The sequence below is a fragment of the Pecten maximus genome, chromosome 3 (assembly GCF_902652985.1).
Source record: "Pecten maximus chromosome 3, xPecMax1.1, whole genome shotgun sequence".
NCBI classification, from domain to species: Eukaryota; Metazoa; Mollusca; class Bivalvia; order Pectinida; family Pectinidae; genus Pecten; species Pecten maximus.
This window is the reverse complement of record NC_047017.1, coordinates 24,272,188-24,298,257: the sequence shown is the minus strand read 5'-3', so window position 1 is coordinate 24,298,257 and position 26,070 is coordinate 24,272,188. Positions and strand designations below refer to the sequence as shown.

General features: G+C 36.0%; 1 long non-coding RNA gene across 1 annotated transcript; it reads left to right on the top strand.

The window, feature by feature from the left end:
- The first annotated feature begins 827 nt into the window (after positions 1-827).
- LOC117323655 lies at positions 828-21,286 on the top strand. The gene is made up of 3 exons (XR_004531790.1): positions 828-883; positions 19,528-19,690; positions 20,156-21,286. It is a non-coding gene; the product is annotated as an uncharacterized LOC117323655 (long non-coding RNA).
- Positions 21,287-26,070: the final 4,784 nt, after the last annotated feature.

Below are 26,070 nucleotides of genomic sequence, written 5' to 3'. Positions count from 1 at the left end.
TATGCATCGCTACAATATGATAAAGGGTAATAATTTAGACTGCTGATGTCATTTTCTCTAAAGTGACCGTATGGGAGATACTATTTTGACCATCGGTAGGATAATATCATTTATCCGTCTGTAAAAAACAATGATTTGAGCGTTTAATGCGGCCATCTACAGAAAGTATCATCTCCTAGAAAGTATTGTTTCGACCTTTCCTATGGGGCAATAATTTTTCCGCGTATTGCCGTCAATAATACAGTAATAGCCTAATCTATAGAGTGTAATAGTCTCCCTGTATATATGGGATATAAGTACGTCCGCATGAAGAGGGTAAGAGTGTGACTTTATAACAGGGAGGTAGGTACAGTGTGGTTGTTAAAAGGAGATGTTTAATATGAACGTGTAAGGAGGTAGCCATTATTGGACTAAGGCTTAATCAAGTCATGGTTCAATAAACAAGCAAAATAAATCGATAGGTAATCCAAAAGTGGGAACGTATCACTTTTATCATCTTTTAACTTTCGAGATACCTTATTATGATATACTGATATAGGGTATTAAAAACAAAAAGTTAACTTTAAATATGATACTCTATCATTTAAAACATAGCTTTGCTTATAAACATATTCTGTATCTTATCAATCAATAATCAATCAATAATCAATAAGATATCAACGCTGATACGTGTGTGATGAGTTGCTATACTCGTGCTTCACTGATTTATACACTGTTGGACAGGTACTTACACTCATGGCTCCACCTATGAAACACGTGACCCTTCAATGTCGACATAGCCTTTCTAATATAGATTTTTCTCGCTCTACATATAGACGCATTGCGTGCTTCAGATAGCTGACAGGGTAATTGTATATCGTGATGAGGCACTACTCTACAGACGGTAAGTGACCTAATCTTCATAATAAATAAAATAAAAAATCATTTAGGTCAAATAAACTAATTGATAAAAATAGATAAATAAAATTGATAAGTAAAATAAATGATAAAAAAATGAGGCAGCATGTGTGTTATAAACTGACACGATTACCTTTATAAAGAAAACCAAACAGAAAAAAATACTTTTTGGTAATAAACTGAAACGATTACCTTTATTAAGAAAATAAAACATTGATAAAATTTACTTCTATATATCTTAATTTAACATTTTATTTTTTCAAAAACGATTTCGTTTTTTTCTTAAATGTCGACATCTCACCAGCCCGTATATTGTACAATGTATCATGCATTCATATAACGTCGTACTTTCTGTCGATTTAAATCAGTGTTTTTTTTTTAATTAGCACATTGTGCAAATTATACAGAAATCTATTTGCATTTACACTGTACACATATTTGACATACGCTTAGATATGTTCTGTTATATTATACAGATATATATTTGGCAAAGACTTACATATTTATATAATTACACATTGAGAAAATAATACCAACATGCTCTTAAAGCGACTAAATGGCTAGACTTTCACTTAAATAGTATAGAAAAAGGGGTATACGATTTAAAATCATGTAAAAAAATATTTTAAAAACATTTAGTCCCTTTAAAGACTCCTAAACTTCTATTTGACATATGTTTGTGATACAATAAGAAAAGAATTTACACATTTTGCAAATAAAAAAATATATATATCCATGTTCATTTTACACTGTGTCCATAATCAAGATATCGATATGGCATGTTCATATAAACGGTGTCCCTAATAAAATATTATTAGGTATGTCCATCATTCGGCATATTCATGCACACTATGTTCACAATACAAATAATTATCTAAAATGATCGTATTTTTCAACAAATTTTAAGCCTATATACATGAATATAGTATCAAAAAGACGTTTCCTATACTGAAGAGCAACAAAACTCGCACATGTCAATACCTTTTGTTAAAACCTTGAGTCACGATAAGGTACACTATGTTGTACAATAGAAACACAACTGGAGGCAGACAATATAGGCTCTATAATCCTATAAAGGAGCGTTACCATTGCCGCAAATATCCGTGTAGTATTGAGTCGTGTCCAGTTGATTCCCATTTTTCTATCAGACTCATACAAATGCATGCTCTATCAATATTTATTCACCACATGTTAAACACCATATATCCGGAAACTATTTATAACGGGTATGGAAAATTGGCCAATTGCAGAACTTAATGATAGGTACATGCTTTTTTTCTGTGTTCACTTCACCATGAATAGACATCGATGTCTACAAGGAAAAGACCAAGAAAAGGGGCAGTGGGCGAAATTTCATTAAGTATTCGACCCATGTGAAAATGGAATAGTACCCACAGACCGATATCATATGGTGGCGAACAGCACACACCCACAGACCGATATCATATGGTGGCGAACAACACACACCCACAAACCGATATCATATGGTGGCGAACAGCACACACCAACAAACCGATATCATATGGTGGCGTGCAGAATGTAACCAGTGAAAGGTTTTTACAGTGTAATGGAGCAAGTGGTTCCAAACTACCTCAGAAATAAGAAATGTCGACACTGATGCAATGACCAAGTATGTTTGCTTGCCTAAATTGCAAGAGGTTTTGTATGAGATTTTATTATTTCATCATATTTTTTTGGAAGTTTGTGAAGTGCTGTCTTTTTATTTACTTATTTAGTTATCTATTTTTACATATATACGTATATTTGATACTTTGTTATATGAAAGCATAAAACGTTGTCAGGCAATAATATAGGTTTACGCGGTACGTGCATTTCAAAAATAAAATTATCATATATAGATAGAGTTTTAGTGTGAGACATTATATATCATCATATATATTTACTGAATAATATTCGATGTAATAATAAACATTGCTATACTTAACAATATTTCGTCAATATTTCGTCGTGTAGAACTATGTTCCATTGTTTTAACAGTAAATTGATCATAGTGACTATTTACTTGTGAATAAATCGTTGATATAAAAGCCCCTCAATCAATCTCGCACATTACCGTTAATGCAAGGAAAACAAGAAATTTCAATACCTTGGTGGGGTTTTTTCAGAACATAGAGATTTTTTTTCTAGCCATAGCGTGGCAAAGATAACATTATCAACTCAATAATTCAAACGAATTTATCGTATAGTTAACGACTATAAAACCGATCGCCTTTTGTACGAGTATGTTCCTTCACTTTGACATGAGGTAAACTCTTCGAAAGCAAGCGTTTTTGATAAACGAATGGCCAATCGTTCTTTTGAGTTCCTAAAACACCATTCAGCTTTCTGGTTTGTATGTGTCACATTACCGCTACTATCCTGGTCTTATTAGGAACATTAGGAAGGATAAACATATATTTGGACTAAGGCTTTATCAAGTCATGGTTCAATAAACAAGCAAAATAAATCGATAGGTAATCCAAAAGTGGGAACGTATCACTTTTATTAGATAGCATTTTTACCCTTTCATATATCTTTTAACAATCGAAATACCTTATTATGATATACTGATATACGATATTTTTAAAAAAAATCAACTTAAAATATGATACTCTATCCTTTAAAACATAGCTTTGCTTATAAACATATTCTGTAACTTACAAAAAGAACATAAGATATCTAAATTTATACATGTGTGATAGCTTTCTATACTCGTGCTTCACTGATTAATACACTGTTTCTTACACTTATGCTTCCGCCTATGAAACACGTGACCCCTTCAATGTCAATATAGACACACTGGGTGCCCCAGATAACTGTCAGGGTAAGTGTATACCGTGATGAGGCATTTCGTCACTACTTTACAGCCTTGAAGTGAACAAAGCAGCAAAAAATCATGAAAAATGAATAAGTAAATAAATAAATGAGCCAGCATGTGTGTTATAAACTGACACGATTACCTTTCTACAGAACACCAAACAAAGATAAAATTTACTTTGTGATAATTACTTACACGTCTATTATTAAAGTTTGTTACATGTGGTCGTACAGCTATTTTGTCAGACTATTTCAGAAAGGGAATTTTAATTTAACATTTTGTTCTTTCCAAATTGATTTTGTTTTTTGCTCAAACATCTCATCATCCCGTATTGAATCATACATTCATCATCGTATTTTCTGTCGATATAAATCAATGCGGTCTTCTTATCAAATTAAGCACATTGTGCAAATTATACAGATATCTATTTGCACTTACACTGTACACCTGATAATAGAAACATATTTGACAAACGCCTAGATACCTACTGTACACATTATACAGACTTTTGACAAAGACTTATATACCAGGTATAATTATATACATTGAGCAGATAATACCGACATGCTCTTACAAACTTCTATTTGGCATGTATTTGACATACAATTTACGCATTTTGCTATTAATAAAACTAACCACGTTCATTATAAGCCGTGTCCATAATCTAGATATCCATATGACATGTTCCTGTATTCCTAATAAAAACACCATTGGCATATTCATGTACACTGTGTCCACAATACAAATATCTCATCTAAACTGATCGTCTTCTTTCAACAAATTTTAAGACTTAAAGCATTAAGAGGGCATCAACAAGACCATTCCTATATCGAAGAACAACAAACATTGCACAGGGCAATGCCTTTCGATAATACTTTGAGTTGCGATAATCATAATCTCTATCCATCATATATACGCAAATATCCGATATAGTTTTGAGCTGTTTCAAATTGATTCCTACTTTTCTATGAGACCCATACAGGAAACTATATCCGGAAACTACTTATAACGGATATGGAAAATTGACCAAGTGCAGAATTTTATGATGGGTCCCTGTTTTGTTTTTTTTTAAATTATTTTTCTGTGTTCACTATACCATGAAGACATCGATGTCATATTGTCCCATTTCCCATAACACTTTGGAACGTAGTTAAGTCGCTACAAGCTAGACGACAAAGAAAAACACATTGTTTCAATGACCTTTAACATGTGGATTCCAACTTAAAGATTCTCGAAAAAGTAACAAAGACATAAACATAGGACCACTTTGTTCACGGAAAAGGTCAAGAACAGGGACAGTGGGCGGAATGTCATTAAGTATTTTAACCCATGGGAAAAGAGAATTACCCAGACACACACCAACACAAACCGATATTATATGATGGCGTGCAAAATATAACCAGAGGAAGGAACACATTATGTTTTACAGAGCGATTAAGCTAGGGCGCCTCAACTATCTCTTGGATGGAAAACTCAGAAATAAGAAAGGTCGACATTGATACAATGAACAAGAATGTTTGCATGTCTTATTTGCATGAGGTTTGTTATGACATTGTTTTGTTATTTTACCATATTTCTTTGAAGTTTGTAAAGTCCTGTCTTTTTACATGTACGTCATATTTGACACATACATGGAGAGAGAGGGGGGGGGGGTGCGAAGGACGGACGGACAGACAGACAAAAACGCCTTTCAAACTGCACACCGAGATATAAAACCGTAAATAAATGTACATTGATTTTATAGAAATATAATGTATAATGCTTGCTACATAAATAGTGTATTTCGCTTACGCGGAAAAGCCAAACCTGCACAATAGTGGGTGGCTAAATCTAGTGTGACTACGTGGTACATAACACGCAGCCTCTGTATAGTACACTCATGTTTACACTAATGGCGCTAACCTTGACCCGTGGTATTTAGTGTGTCTTTCAATCCCAGTCAACCAGTATTCATTTCGTCCTTGTCCATTCACATTTATACTTCACTCAACAAATCGTGTAACAGATACGCTTAGTTGACAAGAGAGTCTAGAACGTCGACAGAAAAAAATATGATGAATTTTAGATTCACTCGTGTACGACATATAACTAAATATATTTAAATAAGATATTCTTTTGTCGTTTTTAAGGTATAAAATATCGGTCACTGAGTTTTTACACAAAACATTTTAATCATCTAAATAAAGAATTACGCTTCTTTTCAGCCTCATGCGATTCGTTTAAACTACATGTACATGAAACCACACGAAATACAAATAAGTTTATACAATCAAATTATTACATTGCTGTTATGAATGCATTGATAAAGTTGAATGAAATGTAATTGTCATCGGCACATATCTAGCCACTAGCCTACCAATCACACACATATATATATATATGAAATATGCATCTTAAGATCTAATACAGTGAAAGCGTTAGTGCAGAATGTAACGTACGTCTTCTTTATAAAATAGAAAAAAAAATTCTTTTTTCCACATGTATGCAAATGTTCGCTTAACTTCTGCCATGTTCTGCCCATATTGCGGCGCATTGATATGTTACTTTTGTACAGTGGTGTACACAGACTCGAGCTTGAAAGGTGTTACAGTTTCCCCCAATGTAAAACCCATAGGAACATGGGCATGTTATGAAAAATTGTTGTATGACAGAAAAATGATGAATATTTAATTGTAAGTCTAAGGAAGGATCTCGGGACTTTTTAACCCTGATCTTCTTTCCTGTATTATTTGTGCCGAGGGAATAAAAAAAGTTAAATTATTCGGTATATTTCCAGACGACAGAAGAAAGGACATCAAAATGTGGTAAAGAAGATTTAACAAAAGAAACTGCATGTATTCAGGACATTTTATATCATTGAAGTTTCATAATTAGCAACAGATCCAAGTTACCACCTGGATCTCATCCGAATGTCAGCGGCGCTAGCTTTAACATTGTCTTTACGTAAGAGGATGTTTGATGTATAAACACTAATGGCGTTTGATAACCGAAACAGACAAGGAGCTGGGTAATAGAGTAATACTTGGGGACCGACATGCTAAACTCAGCGATGATAGTGATTTCATTGAAGGTATTTATATCGACTCAACACACAACTGCTACTTTGACATGTTAGAGTTATGAACGGCCGAAAGGCTCGCAAGATTTTATACATGTGTCGTATAATGGTAGGTCTATGGTACTGATATCCTTGTTCCCCGTAAACATCCTTATTTAAATGAGTATTTAAATGAGAATACTGTACAATTAAATAAATATTAAGAACTTTTAAAATGCACCATGTTCGATACGAAATTGTTTCCATTTGCAATGCTCCATCGGTATTCCGGAAATGGAACCAAACCACCACTTTCAATGACTTTTTCTAACTTATACAAAGCAATGTAGAAAAATAAAATTTGGCGAGTACGTAGACGCTAATAGCAAAACTAGAGACCACATAAAACAGGAATGAACATGGAAGAATGACGTAAATAATGTTAATAATTTATTTGAAAAAAATCCTACATATAGAAATGGAGTGGGCAGGGAGGTTATGTACGAACACACGAATCACCAATCAGTTACAAACGGAAATCAGATGGGATGTGTAACGAAGTCAGGGGCAGGTTATTGATTCATTGTCTTATAAGTTATTATTGCAGTTTTAATTTTAGAAATAATTTTGGGTTAGAAACCCGTATGATTACTTTCCGGAATAGGGCAATGTTATCAGTAGGTAGGATTCACGTTCTGGAATAGGGCAATGTTATCACTGGGTAGGATTCACGTTACAAGTGTGCTATCTCACATTGTTTGGCAGACAGGCTTCGAACAGATAAGAACTATGACATTAGGTATTCGAGTAAACATCTCGATAGGATTAAGTCATAATAACAAGAAGAACTATTGTATATGTATTGATACTGTGAATAAACAAAGTCTGGTATCAACCATTATGTAAGCGTGTACGCCTTGTTGTGTTACAAGGTGTGTACAATTTTGGTTGCTGTGACCCAAGATTTGAACGGGATGTTACAACGTAAACAACAGAAGCTGAATCACATTACATCAGGATGATGGATTCAGAATATAGACAGAAAACAAAGCTTCAACAGGACGGACACACCCCGACTGCAAACAAAGAAACAGAGGCAGTGCATAGTGATATAGATTCTTGACACTGAAGTTATTCTCATCATCGCAAATATTGATGCAAATTCTGTTTTCCATGTAATTAATGCACAACTTTCGAGCTCATGTTCTATGAAAGGTGTACAAAATATTACTCAGATTATTAAACCATTCTTAGGAAAATCAGAATTATTCAAAGATTGAAAATATATAGAAAATAAGCTCATTCTGTTAACCTAGCAAAGATAAACCAAACTTGATGGCACTTCAAACAAGTACGTGGCCAGTTAGTGACTTTATCCGAGATATCTAAACGTCAATAAATTTACCAATTGGGACTTTCTGAAAAGGGAATTAAAATCTTGATTTGCTGAAATGTTATTGACCTCTATCGTGCTTGTTTATCACTGAATAATGTTGGGCAAAATTCAGCAGAAAATGTGGAAAAGACGGACAAAAACGGACAAAAACCTACAGAGAGACAATTAATAGGGATGTTTATTGATGGTTTAAAACATGAAAATATCCAAATGAAAGCTCTGAGAGAGAATCCTAAAACATTTCAGGCAGCCTATGATTGTGCTGTATCAGAGAAAAATCTTTTATTATGTTTCAAACTAAGTAAGATAGATACCAAATCATTTTCTAATAGACATAAAACAAATGGGAAGGTTTGTCAACATGTAAGTGTTAAGTGTTGGACATGTCAGACAACGGGGCATATTAAAATGGCATTGTGGACAGAGAAGTCATTGTAGAGAGAACAAGACTGCTAAACAGGGAAAAGAAAACATGCCAACAGAAAAGAGAAAGAGAAAAGAAAAACAAAACAAATCTGATAATAAAATAAAAAGCAATTCTAGAAAGAAGGGATATAATCAAACAACCAAATATAAAATTGAACTAGCAAGTCCCACTAATTCATCAGAATTCAAAATTCAAAACCAACGATTTCGGGCACTAATAGACACCGAAGCGGACATGCATTTGATAAAAAGATGAGTTTATAAAAGCTTGAAGAACAAACCAAAAGTGGCAAGAAACAAACAGTAGACGGCAAAGGAATTCATGTTGATGGACTAATTAGCCTTAAGTTTACCATCAACAAGTTAAAATGTCAACACATTCTACGCGGTATCTGGCATTAACAGAATATTTTTTCTTGGGTAGATATATAATATTTTTTATTCCTTATTCGGGAACTCTTCTGATTATATTATTGTTTGCTATTAAAGTAAAAATCTATTCTATAATTACTCCTTTTGAAACCTGTAACTATACTTTAATAATCAATTAATCTAGCTTTCAAGTGAACCTTAAAAAATCCCTCCTCAAATAAAGGATGGCGCCTTTACATGAGTAAAGAAAGAAATGGTTATCTATATGGTGGCCCTGGACCTTTAACATCCATAATACAAAAGTTTTTTTTTTTTTTTTTTTTTTTGACAAACACTAAATCTGAAGCATAAACTTATTTTACGAACAGCTGTAGAACAAGTCAAAATTTTGATAACAATCACTCTTGTTGTTCTTGAGTTACTGTGGAGTTTCCACGTCCTGACAACATGAAAAACGTCGTTTTCTTTTGTTTTCATCTGATTGGCGGACTGAAACGATATAACTTACATTATGTCCTGCTTCTCGACCATTGTTGTGTGTATTAGGTCCACAGGGTCGGTCTTCATCAGTACACAAATAACGGGCTCCATGTACTGTTTGCTGCCGTTTTCACCTCGAAGGTCAATCACTTCCATATCTTTAAGTTACATTTTTGAATAGTTCACCTAGAAATCCTCATATACTTCAACCAGAGATAAAATGATACCACCAATGCCATTATTGTTTAATTCATTAAAAGAAAGGTCATGTAACATCCAAATATATGTACATTAAAATGATGATTTTTTTAAGAGCGGTCTGAATTATCTGTTACTGAGTATCACGCATGCGCGCGTACTTTCTAACGAAATATCCCGCCGCCACGAGTTAAACTGAATAAATATACACTCGCCAAAAGGTGGTATAAGGGATATCATCTTTTGTCATCTGCACACAGCCTTCGGCCGTGCAAAGAGACGTAAAACCAGTAACCAACAACCAGTGCCAACTATTGTCAGACGAAACCTAACAATAACTTAAGATATTAATATGATATGCAATAGTTTGTTTTCCCATCTGAATGTAGTGTGGTAGTTATCAAGCAATCAGCGTATTTATCAATCAATCAATTTATCAATCAAACAATCAATCAATCGACTGATCAATCAATATAACAATCGCTTAAAACATATTTTTAACACTAGACACTAAAATAATGTGAGATATTTTCAAAATATTATACTTTATTAATAAAATATCGAGGTATATGTATGTGTATTTTGGATGGCTGTGGTATGTTTATGTGCGTCTGCTTGTAAGAGAGCTACCTCACTGAAGCATGCTGCCGAAGACAGCCAAGCAAGACACCCTATCTTGTCACATTATACTGACAACGGGCAAACCAGTCGTCCCACTCTCGTAAGGCTGATCGCTAAGTAGGAGAAGCAAACACCCTTTTTAAAGACTCTGGTATGTCTCGACCAGGGAACAGAACCCAAAGTTTCCTTACAAGGGTGAACGCCCAAAAGTGAGAAATTGTCAAAGGAGACATTAGGAAGAAGAAAGTTGTTAAGAAAGAAAAGATAAGACAAGATCCAAACCTAGTCGCCTCTTACGATCATACAATGGGGGCAGAGGTACAATTCTTACGCCCTACCTAACTTTTCGAAACTAAGGAATGTTGTCAATAAGTTAAAACAAACTTGATGAAATTTGAGTCAAGTGTGTTAAAATTGGTAAGTATTCTGGACGTTAAAAGTGTCCCAAATGTTGGTTGATGCTAGATGAATCTGTATATCAACTACAATTTGTCTTACAAAACCAGCTTTGTCTCGGGACCTCCACCGAATACAACTCATTATTCCCATTTATGAAACGCATAAGAAAACTATACACCGTAGAACGTTTTAAGTGATAACTGAATTGAATTCAAAGCGAGTTATGGATCAGTTAGGTTAACTGGTTCTGTATTGCTAAGGTAATAAAACTCTAAAGTCTTGTCCTTTTGTAGAATGACATGTATAGCCGAATATTTTGTTAGGTCAACATCAAGTTTTGTATCATTACAGGGAGTTGTAATATCGAATGTGAAAGAGTAAAGTGGTAATTGTATTTTCTAGCCAGCAAAGATAATATTTGCAATCAACTCAGTAATTCTTACGAATTCTTCCTCAGCATGCTTTGTAGTTAACAACCATAAACGGATCGTCGTTTGTACGAATACGTTCCTCCTACTTGACATGATGTATGGTCGTGGAAAGGCAAATATTCTTTAAGACCAAACGTTTCTGCTTTACTTTATCTTTACTTCATTATGCCATTAGGACTAAAACTTGATTGAACAAATAAGCAGTCCGAGAAGATATTATTCAAGATGTTTTAAAGTTGTGTAATCCGACATAAACGAGGTATGCATGTACAGTGTTCAGCTGGGCCATGGTTTTAGGAAGACCTAGGTATATGCCGAAAAAAGAACTGTTTTTGTGATATTCCGCTGGTGTAGCGATTTCTTTTAGATAGAATTCTCAGATGGAATAGGTCAGTAGATCTCTGTGATGAGTGATAGGGGCACAAACATATGTTTGGCGATTTATGTCTTTTCCATTGTTACTATTGAATGATACTCTGCAGGTTTCTTTATTTCCTTGTAATGAGTATTATCAATGATCTCATAACATACTCCTACTTCCATCAGGCTAGCGCGAAGGAAATACCTTGTTTTATTTCATTTCTTCCTACGATAGAGTTGACAATAAATATTGTTATACAAAATGTATTTACATCATAGAAGGTAAATGGTGAAGTTAGAGGAACACGCAATCACATCATGTTTCAGTAACATTAAAGGATCGACATCAATCCTGAATTTGGTTAATTTACTAATCCTTTGAGATTATTGGGAGATCTTTCAGCTAGTACCCCAGGCTTGGCGTTACCCTTCATACTAAGTTCATATGATTTGTTTCACCGATAAGAACATACATTTTTTTTAATGCAGTACACCTGTCACACACTGACCCAATTCTAGGGTTAATAAATCCCCTCTTCTATAATTCTTCTTAAAGCTGTTTAAAGGTCAATGACGTCGTCCTGTTAATGGTTAGGTTATGCTTCGATACATCTGACTAAATAATTTGACACAGTGATAGTTTTTGTGCGAGAAGTTATATGTGTATTTGTGTTACATTGTTGGACCCATTTGTTGCTTGGCGAGAAGTCACAAGTGTTACATTCTTGTACACAGTTGTTGCATGGCGAGAAGTCACAAGTGTTACATTCTTGTACACACTTGTTGCATGGCGAGAAGTCACAAGTGTTACATTCTTGTACACACTTGTTGCATGGCGAGATGTCATTTGTGTTACATTCTTGTACACACTTGTTGCATGGCGAGATGTCATTTGTGTTACATTCTTGCACACGCTTGTTGCATGGCGAGAAGTCACAAGTGTTACATTCTTGCACACGCTTGTTGCATGGCGAGAAGTCACAAGTGTTACATTCTTGTACACACTTGTTGCATGGCGAGATGTCATTTGTGTTACATTCTTGTACACACTTGTTGCTTTACTCCAAAAGATAACAATACAGGGTTAATCTAGATCTAGGAAAATCAAAATTTAAACGCAGTTCATTTGATACAAGACTGTTTATTATCTTCGAAGGTCGGGAGTTTACCCACTTTATCAATGAACTAATGTTGATCCAATACTTAACCAAATTTTATATACTAGCGAAAAAAAGAAACGCAAGTTCAATTTCGATAGTATTATTTTACCTGATTCTTTGATGATGTGTTTAATGGTGTGGGTTTCTCGATTGCTTCGTCATTACTGAATACATTTTCGATTATTTTTGTTGTCCTATTAAAGACGGTGTTTGTGTCAATACCGTTAAACCAAGGATACCTTACGCCGTTTCCTCGGTCTTACTTCCCTTAACATCGGCCCCATCAAGGTGTTCATTGACTTTTGAGGGACGTTGACGCGCTTCCTAACCCTCATGTCTAGCTCGTCCCAAAAATACTCGACTGGGAACATATCTAGACTGTATGGTTGCCAATCAAGAACTGGAACATTGTTTTGAGCCAGAAAAGTCACGACAAACTCTAACAACACGGGGCCTCGCGTTGTCCTGCTGCAACGTAAGGTTACATCGATGGATAAGAGAAAGACCTGATCCCGATACCTTACTGCTGTGAGATTACCATGGGTAATCATGAGAGGTGCTTTCACGTCTATACCATACCATAACAGACCCTTCCCTGAATCTCTCGCTTTCCGTTAAGCGTAAGAATATCACTCACTACGACGTCGATAGACACGTTGTCGTCCATCTGACCTGTAAAGCGTAAAGCGCGACTCGTCACAGAACAACACGCGTCTCCAATGGGCCAAACGAAACCGATAAGGTGCGTGTGCAAGCAGCCACTGCATTCGACGTTGGCGTCGCTCTGCGTAAGTGACCTACCAACATATGGACGTCGTGGCCTTACATTAAACTACCGCAACCGATTCCTAACCGTTCATTGACACACTGGTCAACCACGAGTGCCGACAACTCGTCCGAAATCGATTATGGTGGTGCGAGAGACGTATGCATCCATCTAAACATCGCGACTTAATGCGCGAGCGTCTGCTCATGGGACTGTCACCAAATCTCCCTGTGGCTCCGAGACGTACATCTAAACGGGGTATTGTTGTCTCATGTAGATCTACACCATATTGCTGGCTACATGACATTTCGAATGACTTTGCACTATGAGAGCAATGGCCCTACCCCTATCGACGTAATTAAGTCGACCACGGCATTTCTCTGTACTGATCTCTACTTTCTCTGTACTGATCTCTACTTTCTCTGTATTGATCTCTACTTTCTCTGTACTGATCCTTACTGTCTCTGTACTGATCTCTACTTTCTCTGTACTGATCTCTACTGTCTCTGTACTGATCTCTACTTTCTCTGTACTGATATCTACTTTCTCTGTACTGATCTCTACTTTCTCTGTACTGATCTCTACTGTCATTGTACTGATCTTTACTGTCTCTGTACTGATCTCTACTGTCTCTGTACTGATCTCTACTGTCATTGTACTGATCTCTACTGTCTCTGTACTGATCTCTACTGTCTCTGTACTGATCTCTACTGTGTACTGATCTCTATTGTCTCTGTACTGATCTCTACTTTCTCTGTACTGATCTCTTCTGTCTCTGTACTGATCTCTACTGTCTCTGTACTGATCTCTACTTTCTCTGTACTGATCTCTACTTTCTCTGTACTGATCTCTACTGTCTCTGTACTGATCTCTACTGTCTCTGTACTGATCTCTACTGTCGCTGTACTGATCTCTACTTTCTCTGTACTGATCTCTTCTGTCTCTGTACTGATCTCTACTTTCTCTGTACTGATCTCTACTGTCTCTGTACTGATCTCTACTTTCTCTGTACTGATCTCTACTGTCTCTGTACTGATCTCTATTGTCTCAGTACTGATCTCTACTGTCGCTGTACTGATCTCTACTTTCTCTGTACTGATCTCTTCTGTCTCTGTACTGATCTCTACTTTCTCTGTACTGATCTCTACTTTCTCTGTACTGATCTCTTCTGTCTCTGTACTGATCTCTACTGTCTCTGTACTGATCTCTACTTTCTCTGTACTGATCTCTACTGTCTCTGTACTGATCTCTACTTTCTCTGTACCGATCTCTACTTTCTCTGTACTGATCTCTACTGTCTCTGTACTGATCTCTACTTTCTCTGTACTGATCTCTTCTGTCTCTGTACTGATCTCTACTGTCTCTGTACTGATCTCTACTTTCTCTGTACTGATCTCTATTGTCTCTGTACTGATTTCTACTTTCACTGTACTGATCTCTACTGTCTCTGTACTGATCTCTACTTTCTCCGTACTGATCTCTACTTTCTCTGTACTGATCTCTACTGTCTCTGTACTGATCCTTACTGTCTCTGTACTGATCTCTACTGTCTCTGTACTGATCTCTACTGTCTCTGTACTGATCCTTACTGTCTCTGTACTGATCCTTACTGTCTCTGTACTGATCTCTACTGTCTCTGTACTGATCTCTACTGTCTCTGTTCTGATCTCTACTGTCTCTGTACTGATCTCTACTTTCTCCGTACTGATCTCTACTTTCTCTGTACTGATCTCTACTGTCTCTGTACTGATCCTTACCGTCTCTGTACTGATCTCTACTTTCTCTGTACTGATCTCTACTGTCTCTGTACTGATCTCTACTGTCTCTGTACTGATCTCTATTGTCTCTGTACTGATCTCTACTGTCTCTGTACTGATCCTTACTGTCTCTGTACTGATATCTACTTTCTCTGTACTGATCTCTACTGTCTCTGTACTGATCTCTACTTTCTCTGTACTGATCTCTACTGTCTCTGTACTGATCTCTACTGTCTCTGTACTGATATCTACTTTCTCTGTACTGATCTCTACTTTCTCTGTACTGATCTCTACTGTCATTGTACTGATCTCTACTGTCTCTGTACTGATCTCTACTGTGTACTGATCTCTATTGTCTCTGTACTGATCTCTACTTTATCTGTACTGATCTCTACTTTCTCTGTACTGATCTCTACTGTCTCTGTACTGATCTCTACTGTCGCTGTACTGATCTCTACTTTCTCTGTACTGATCTCTACTTTCTCTGTACTGATCTCTACTTTCTCTGTACTGATCTCTTCTGTCTCTGTACTGATCTCTACTGTCTCTGTACTGATCTCTACTTTCTCTGTACTGATATCTACTGTCTCTGTACTGATCTCTACTGTCTCTGTACTGATCTCTACTGTCTCTGTACTGATCTCTATTGTCTCTGTACTGATCTCTACTTTCTCTGTACTGATCTCTACTGTCTCTGTACTGATCTCTACTGTCTCTGTACTGATCTCTACTGTCTCTGTAATAATCTCTACTTTCTCTGTACTGATCTCTACTGTCTCTGTACTGATCTCTACTTTCTCTGTACTGATCTCTTCTGTCTCTGTACTGATCTCTACTGTCTCTGTACTGATCTCTACTTTCTCTGTACTGATCTCTACTTTCTCTGTACTGATCTCTACTGTCTCTGTATTGATCTTTACTGTCTCTGTACTGATCTCTACTTTCTCTGTACTGATCTCTACTGTCTCTGTACTGATCTCTACTTTCTCTGTACTGATCTCTTCTGTCTCTGTACTGATCTCTACTGTCTCTGTACTGATCTCTACTTTCTCTGTACTGATCTCTACTTTCTCTGTACTGATCTCTACTGTCTCTGTATTGATCTTTACTGTCTCTGTACTGATCTTTACTTTCTCTGTACTGATCTCTACTGTCTCTGTACTGATCTCTACTTTCTCTGTACTGATCTCTTCTGTCTCTGTACTGATCTCTACTGTCTCTGTACTGATCTCTACTTTCTCTGTACTGATCTCTACTGTCTCTGTACTGATCTCTACTGTCTCTGTACTGATCTCTACTTTCTCTGTACTGATCTCTACTGTCTCTGTACTGATCTCTACTTTCTCTGTACTGATCTCTACTGTCTCTGTACTGATCTCTACTTTCTCTGTACTGATCTCTACTGTCTCTGTACTGATCTCTACTGTCTCTGTACTGATCCTTACTGTCACTGTACTGATCTCTACTGTCTCTGTACTGATCTCTACTTTCTCTGTACTGATCTCTACTGTCTCTGTACTGATCTCTACTTTCTCTGTACTGATCTCTACTGTTCTAATATTTCGTTTCTTTTTGCAATCGTGTAAACAAGATCGTACTTCCGGCACACAAAATACATCTACCTATAGCATAAGGTATCTGGAGCCAGAGACCTAACACGGTCTTCATCGTGCTTCACAATACCATACGGACTAGTTTGTTACCCTCATACTCCTCATATCAAATACGTGACCCTACAAACTGGCAGGGAGGTAGTATGGCGTGATCACGCATTTCAACAAAGCAACACCAAAATAAAATATTCAAGCCAAGAAGCCATCATGCGTTGTAAACTGTATATATCAGATATGTAATTACCTACTGACCAACGATTGCTTTTTGGAATCTTATTGCTAGTTTGCCGAACAATCGCAAAAAGTCGCATTTTAATTTTGTTCATTCTAACATAATTTTGTAATAATAATGTTTTTGCTTTAAATTTGACATTTCATAATCCCTTATTTACCTTTAATTGATAGAATGTCGTACTTTCTGTTGATTTTATTTAATGTTACCTGGTATCTTAACTTGTCACAGTAGAACAGTACCAATCAACATTGTTATTAACCAACACGCTTAATAATGTTATTTACTCAGGAAAAAAGGCATTCACTACATATACAAGGTACAGTGATGCGTTCACAGATTATATCTAATTATACGCTAAAAGGAAGGTAATAGATATAAACATTTACATTATATTAATTCAGATGATCACAGAAATAAAACCAGTTAGTTTGATACTGAAACCTTCAAATAAATTAACCTATCTCTGGAATTCATTGAAAAACATTTTCGACACATATTGACAAAGTAGAACGTGTGATATACATTGTATATGCTGAAGTACATTGTATACTGCTAAAAGTGTATGTACAAGCATGCAAATAAAAGAATTGAATTGAATTAATTTAATTGTATGAGTTTATGTGAAAAAATAATGTTGTTTGATATGATATGAACAAATAGTATGTAAAAGTTATTAAATGTAATTCTAAAATAATACACTGCATACATGCCAGAGGAAAACTGGGGTATAAATGAACAGTGTTAGGATTAAAACGATTACAATAATGGTAAATCTAAGGAAGGATCCCATGGCTTTTCAACCCTGGTCTTCCTTCCTGCATCATTTGTGCTGAGGGGAATAAAGTGGAGTTAAATATTCGGTATATTTCAAGAGCACTTGAAGGACTTCAGAGTGTGTGAAAGGTGAATATTTAACTTAGAAAAAGATATTCAATGTATTTTATCGTTTTTAATGTATCGTTTTTAATGTTTTTAATGTATTTTTATCGTTTGAAGTTTTCATAAGTAGCAAACATCTGGAACAGACCCAATTTATCACGTGAATCCTCAACAAATTACGAAAAAAAAAATGTTCTCAGCTATTTTTATCACTTTCTTTATGTAAAAAGGATGTTTGATTTTCACCATGGACGTCTGATGTACTGAATAATTAACGGAGACACACATCTATGTATGTCATAGTGTGTCATTGTTTTTTTCCATATAGTGTCACGTGACGTAAATGATCCGGTAATAATGACATTGAAATGTGCAGATTTGAGATTTGAGGCCGGAAACAGGTCAACAGATGACGTCATCATCATCACCTTTCTCCGAATATGTCACTGTGACATTGAGTATTAACATGATATACTTTTACAATGTCCAGGTAAATCTGCTGATGTTTAATTTTGGCAATATGTGATATATCAAAATAAATAAATAAATAATAAATAAAGCTTGAGACAGTAAATCAAATTAAATAAAAATTACATACAAGTATAAAAATGATTTTGAAGAGTGTGATTGGGATAAAGTGATGATATGAGTGTCTTGGACATAACTTTAATCGTGTCTTTCAGCCTCTGTTGCTCTTTTCTTCTCCATAAATTACGTCATCATACCTCCAGTCTTCACTGACACACCCTGTCTAGCCATCTACACGTGTTTCCAAGAAGCGTGCTGGTACAAAAATATACAAAGTACACTTGTATAATCCTGTTATGTAATGTTAAATCGTGATTTGGTGTTGAATTAGGCATCATTTGAAATACAGAAAATGTTAAAACTATTTTTTGTTGTTATTTTGTCTATTGCAGCAGAGCCATTGACAACCGACCCTTGAGCGGTCATCTAGAAGTGTTTGACTAATGTTTGACCGTATCTGCGACGTAATATTTCTCCGCCATTTAATAATTATCTTACATGATATTTTCCTAGATTTTATTTGAAATAAATGTTAAGAAAATATTTAGGATCAGATCATATTCGATTCACGGTTGTATTAAGATATTTCGGTTATAGATGTAAATGGGGAATAAGTGGAGCTAGATCTAGACTGATAAATACTTATCATAACATTTAAATCGGCTACATATGAAATTTAGAATGAGTCTAGGTCCATTTTGTTTTTAAAGACACTCGGTCTACATTTCCACACTTTTCATCTCTGGCATATGTGACGAGTCATCAAGAAGGACAAAATAACTGTATGATGTAGTTTGACCATTAACCATTATTCAATAGGCGCTGTATCTATTACTAAACTCGAATATATAAATGTGCTATTAAAGTGTGTGCCATTGTCGTCAAATGCCCACGGTTGATTGCACTACGTTCACGTATATCAAGTGTAGCGTAGCGTAATGCAATCAACCATGGGTATCCGACGATGCAATCCTTCAGAATATCTAAAACTCGTAACAACAAATATTACAGTCACATTATGTATAGTATATATTGTTATCAATTAAGATTTTATGATCATTTTGCAAAGGTTTTAAGAGTGAATATATATTCGATAATATGTATAAAGGGATTGGTATATCAATAAATGTTTTATAATTTATATCATTGGACAGATGATGATGAACAAATAACTACGTTGACGAAGGATTTTACAAGACTAAAGCGTACAAGATGTTAGCACCTTTCAATACAAGTTGAGAGTTGGAGAGAGCTGAACATGATTTCATCTTCATCATACAACTGTTTCCTTGCTTCGGACTTTCTGATCGCAAAAAAGTAATGCTATAGATGAAACTTTGTTTAAGCATATTTTATAGCAAAAGATTTAACAAAAGGATTGGGCACAACTTATTGAAACTTATGCAATCGCCTTTTCCGCGATAATATGAAAAATATGCAAGAGTATGTAATTTTCGTATTAAGCATATATTTACATGGACATACATTTAATTTACGGGAGAGAGAAAAGGGTGAAGGAGAGAAAAGGAAGGAAGAAGGGGGGGGGGGTATAAGAATATGGGGCGGGGGGGGGGGAGAAGAATAGGGGCGGAGGGAGAGAGAGATAGAGAGAGGGGATGGGGGAGAAGTGGAGAAAATACAACCGTCTATTGCTAGTTTATATGAAATTTTTAACATGTAAACAAATTCTGAATAAGAATCAAACGACAAATCTTCATTGCAGAATAAAAGTGAATCTGAATCACAAGGTTTTTTTTAATTCGTATTGTTCATGAGTTGCAGAATGACGTTTACAAGGTTTACCCGGAATAAGTCATAGTTGAGAGAACTATACTGGTGTCTAAGCTGAAGCTTATAGACATATATATGTATGTATTTAAATCGCGGTCCCCAATTCCAAATGGGAAGGAGAAGATGTATCATCTAGTTTCGAGGATATTTTAAAGATATTAAGCGAGATTGTTGATGATTAAACAGAATGTTTGAGATTATTTAAAAAAAAATAGTGTAGAAGATAAAAAAAAAAGAGATTGTTGTTGATAGTCTGAAAAAGGGGATTCTATAGTTACCTCCATTTCTATTCTTAGTGAATAGCCGAATAAAGACGAAAGCTAGTCGGGTGTGTGACGAGTATGCATTCTATAAAAGAGTTGTGGTTTTTTTCTCTCTTTTCCTTCTGGAAAATAGTGTTTCTAACCCCATTTCAAAATGTACTGAATGTGTACTGGCATAAGAAGGGAGGACGTTCTAATTCTAACAGCTTCAAATTACGCTTTTCTAATTTTTCAAATTCGGATTAAAGCAACCGTCCACATGCATATTCTAATATGGATAAAGTTAGGTAAAACTAAAAGAAACATTAAAACTCATTAAAAGAACATCTCGTTTTAATAAGAATTCAACTTTCTCGGGACATTTAACCTCTTCGTGAATATCATTTCTATAGGAGATAAAAGGACATCAGTTTATCGGGATTTAAAGCTACAAGCCAAGTTTTTGATGAACTTCCCCTCTAAACACACAGGTGGACAACACCTTACACCTTGAGTACAAACATAATCATACCATAGAAACATAGGTATGCCGAAAAATGAATATTATTTTTCCGCGATATTGACGAAAGTAAAAAATCTAAAATCAGAAGTCAAAAGGTCCCTCACGGCTTCTGTATTTAATAACAAGTGGTCTCATGGTTGCTCTTGAGAAAATGCATGTCGTTTTCACTTTGGGCACGTGTATATAGGGTCGAGATAGCTCAGTCAGTTAGTCTCAGAGAAAGGCTCGAGGTGCGTGGTCGACGCCCGTATACCATATTAATTCAAAGTATTATCTAATGATTATATGTATGAAATTTCATAGCATTACTCTAGGTGGAAAATGTGTACCGCTTTAGTATTATGTAACATGTACACTGTAAAGTGTGAGATTTTGTGTAATTGTATCATGTATATGTATATAAGTTTGTTAAAAACCGATTGGCCGAAAAGCCTAAGGTAATAAAAGAATTGAATTGAATACCAGTGTTGGTTTTTGTTTCCCGGGAAATTTGAGAAACGGGCCGGTCTGTGCTGTTGTGGTCCTAGTTGTTTTTGGTGGCATGCAGCCGACTATTATAAGGTGACTCCACCTCAAAATGACCTTGGCTGTTCACGGAGCGGTAAATGAAATATACAGAAAATATTTTTCTCAGGTGGCGAGTGTTTTTTTCATAGATGGCACAGTTATGTGTTTTTGCACGTGCAGGTCGGGTAGATTGGAGTACGTGAACCGGTCACACGTGTTTATCTTTATACAAACATGATATGCTTGTGACTAAATATTATACGAATCCGTCTGATTTTCAGGTTAAGTGTTGTTAGTTGCCGGTTATTGTAGTAATGTGTAATAGAGTGAGAGATGATGAATATCATGATGAGAATCATGATCTGTATTGCCGTGTATACCCATCACTAGGTTACAATAAACATTATAAATTGAATTTATTGATGTGTTTGGTTTTATTATGAGGAATACGGGTCAGAGTCTAAGCAAAACCCAGCAAACAAACAAACATAGAACAAGCATCCAACACAGTAAGTAGACTGGCCACCTGTCTCTAGAATAATAAAATTATAGATTAAATTGAGGTTTATTAGTTTGGTCTCGAGCACGTGCCAAGCCCCTGTGGTCTCGAGGATATGTCCGATATCAAACTAGGGGGAGATAATCTAATGAAGAATTAAGTGGAGTGGTAGCCACTCTACCAATGACCGACTCTTCTTATGGCCAGACAATGGGCAACAGTTTTCGCCAGATGAACAGTTAATTAATGAACTACAAAATTAATAACATTTATAATGCATAGTTCTTATTGGCTAGTACATGTATAGTTTACTGTATGTATAATGTGCGTGTCGTATTGTATGTTTGTATGTACAACACTTAACACGTTGCATTAATTGGTTGAGAAAAAAAGAGATGAGTGTGTTGATGATGACGGCGATCTATTTGGCAAAATATCAGTCTTTAGACAGGCTGTGAAAACTTCGGAAACGTCATTGAAAAGTTCGATATATTCAATTAAATTCAATCTTATTCCGAAAGTTATGGAAAATTATTCTGTTTAATAATAACCTTTAGATATAAAGAACCAGAAAAGAACACGGTGCGCTTTCGCTCCGATAAAAGCGTCGTTCTGCTGTAATAAAGTGGCGCTTTCAATAACAACGTACGCATTTTCGCTTTTTCATCATGAAAAAAATAGTTACAGATACAAGAATACTATTAGTTAATATCGGGTGTCCAAGAACATTTGTAAAAAAAAAAAAAAAAAAAAAAATCATCCCCAGAGCCAACAACAACAAAAAAAAAACAAAAAAAAACTAATATATATATATATATATATATAGTTTGGATCCATGAAAGAAAGTAGACTCTAACATTTCATGACATACATAATAAAAAAAAATCTCCAGTAGACTTTGGTAGATTTCTATCTTATAGTGTATTCACAGGGACATGTCTAGTTTTATATTATCAATATTCAATATGTATATTAAACCCTCTTGTTGAACATTAGAATGATTCCACCTTTGGCTTCGCGGTATAGCTGTAGGGAACGCTCTCAAATATTATATCAAAAACATACAGAAATTCACTAAGGAAGGACGTAATATCATCAAAGAAGGGCATAATATGGCCAAGGAAGGACGTTATATCACTACGGAAGGAACCAAGGAAGCACGTAATACCACCAAGTAAGGACGTAATATCACCAAGGAAGAACGTAATATAACTAAGGAAGGACGTTATATCCCCAAGGAATGACGTAATATAACTAAGGAAGGACGTTATATCCCCAAGGAATGACGTAATATCACCAAGGAAGGACGTAATATCACCAAGGAAGGGCGTAATATCACCAAGGACGTAATATCACCAAGGACGTAATATCACCAAGGAAGGACGTAATATAACTAAGGAAGGAAGTTATATCACTAAGGAAGGACGTAATATCACCAAGGAATGACGTAATATCACTAAGGAAGGACGTTATATCACCAAGGAAGGACGTAATATCACCAAGGAATGACGTAATATCACCAAGGAAGGACGTAATATCACCAAGGAAGGACGAAATATCACCAAGGAATGACGTAATATCACTAAGGAAGGACGTTATATCACCAAGTAATGACGTAATATCACCAAGGAATGACGTAATATCACCAAGTAAGGACGTAATATCACCATGGAATGACGTAATATCACCAAGTAAGGACGTAATATCACCAAGGAAGGACGCAATATCACCAAGGAATGACGTAATATAACTAATGAATGACGTAATATCACCAAGGAAGGACGTAATATCACCAAGGAATGACGTAATATCACCAAGGAAGGAAGTTATATCACTAAGGAAGGACGTAATATCACTAATGTATGACGTAATATCACCAAGGAAGGAAGTTATATCACTAAGGAAGGACGTAATATCACTAATGTATGACGTAATATCACCAAGGAATGACGTAATATCACCAAGGAAGGAAGTTATATCACTAAGGAAGGACGTACTATCACTAATGTATGACGTAATATCACCAAGGAAGGACGTTATATCACTAAGGAAGGGCGTACTATCACTAATGTATGACGTAATATCACCAAGGAAGGACGTAATATCACCAAGGAAGGGCGTACTATCACTAATGTATGACGTAATATCACTAAGGAAGGAAGTTATATCACTAAGGAAGGACGTACTATCACTAATGTATGACGTAATATCACCAAGGAAGGACGTAATCTCACCAAGGAAGGGCGTACTATCACTAATGTATGACGTAATATCACCAAGGAAGGACGTTATATCACTAAGGAAGGGCGTAATATCACTAATGTATGACGTAATATCACCAAGGAAGGACGTAATATCACCAAGGAAGGGCGTACTATCACTAATGTATGACGTAATATCACTAAGGAAGGACGTAATATCACTAAGGAAGGGCGTAATATCACCAAGGAAGGACGTACTATCACCAAGTAAGGACGTAATATCACTAATGAATGACGTAATATAACTAAGGAAGGACGTAATATCACCAAGGAAGGACGTAATGTCACCAAGGAATGACGTTATATCACCAAGTAAGGACGTAATATCACTAAGGAATGACGTAATATCACCAAGGATGAACGTACTATCACTAATGAATGACGTAATATCACCAAGGAAGGGCGTAATATCACCAAGGAAGGGCGTGATATCACCAAGGAAGGACGTAATATCACCAAGGAATGACGTAATATCACTAAGGAAGGGCGTACTATCACTAATGAAGGACGAAATATCACTAAGGAAGATGTTATATCACTAAGGAAGATGTAATATCACCAAGGAAGGACGTAATATCACTAAGGAAGGACGTAATATCACTAAGGAAGGACGTAATATCACCAAGGAAGGACGTAATATCACTAAGGAAGGACGTAATATCACCAAGGAAGGACGTAATATCACCAAGGAAGGGCGTGATATCACCAAGGAAGGACGTAATATCACTAAGGAAGGACGTAATATCACCAAGGAAGGACGTAATATAACTAAGGAAGGACGTAATATCACCAAGGAAGGACGTAATACCACCAAGGAAGGACGTAATATCACTAAGGAAGGACGTAATATCACCAAGGAAGGACGTAATATCACTAAGGAAGGACGTAATATCACCAAGGAAGGACGTAATATCACCAAGGAAGGACGTAATATCACTAAGGAAGGACGTAATATCACCAAGGAAGGACGTAATATCACTAAGGAATGACGTAATATCATCAAGGAAGGACGTAATATCACCAAGGAAGGACGTAATATCACCAAGGAAGGGCGTGATATCACCAAGGAAGGACGTAATATCATCAAGGAAGGACGTAATATCACCAAGGAAGGACGTAATATCACCAAGGAAGGACGTAATATCATCAAGGAAGGACGTAATATCACCAAGGAAGGACGTAATATCACCAAGGAAGGGCGTGATATCACCAAGGAAGGGCGTAATATCACCAAGGAAGGACGTGATATCACCAAGGAATGACGTAATATCACCAAGGAAGGACGTAATATCACCATGGAAGGACGTGATATCACCAAGGAAGGACGTAATATCACCAAGGAAGGACGTAATATCACCAAGGAAGGACGTGATATCACCAAGGAAGGACGTAATATCACCAAGGAAGGACGTAATATCACCAAGGAAGGACGTAATATCACCAAGGAAGGATGTGATATCACCAAGGAAGGACGTAATATCACCAAGGAAGGACGTAATATCACCAAGGAAGGACGTAATATCACCAAGGAAGGACGTAATATCACCAAGGAAGGACGTAATATCACCAAGGAAGGATGTAATACCACTAAGGAAGGATGAGCGTGATATCAACAAGGACGTAATGTCAGTTGAATGTGTTAAAAGATTCGAAAACAAATTCGACAAACACTAGGAAAACAAATAATTATTGTACAACTCCTTTATAGAATCAATATTCAATGATCTATGACCATATGACAGTACACAACTGTATATCTTGGGTCTGGTATAATTTCCATCATTTCCAGAAATAAAGCAAGACTAACAGAGACAAACCACTACCAACACAAAGAGTCCTCCTGTATGCCCCTAGTTATTGTAAGGAGTTAAGCC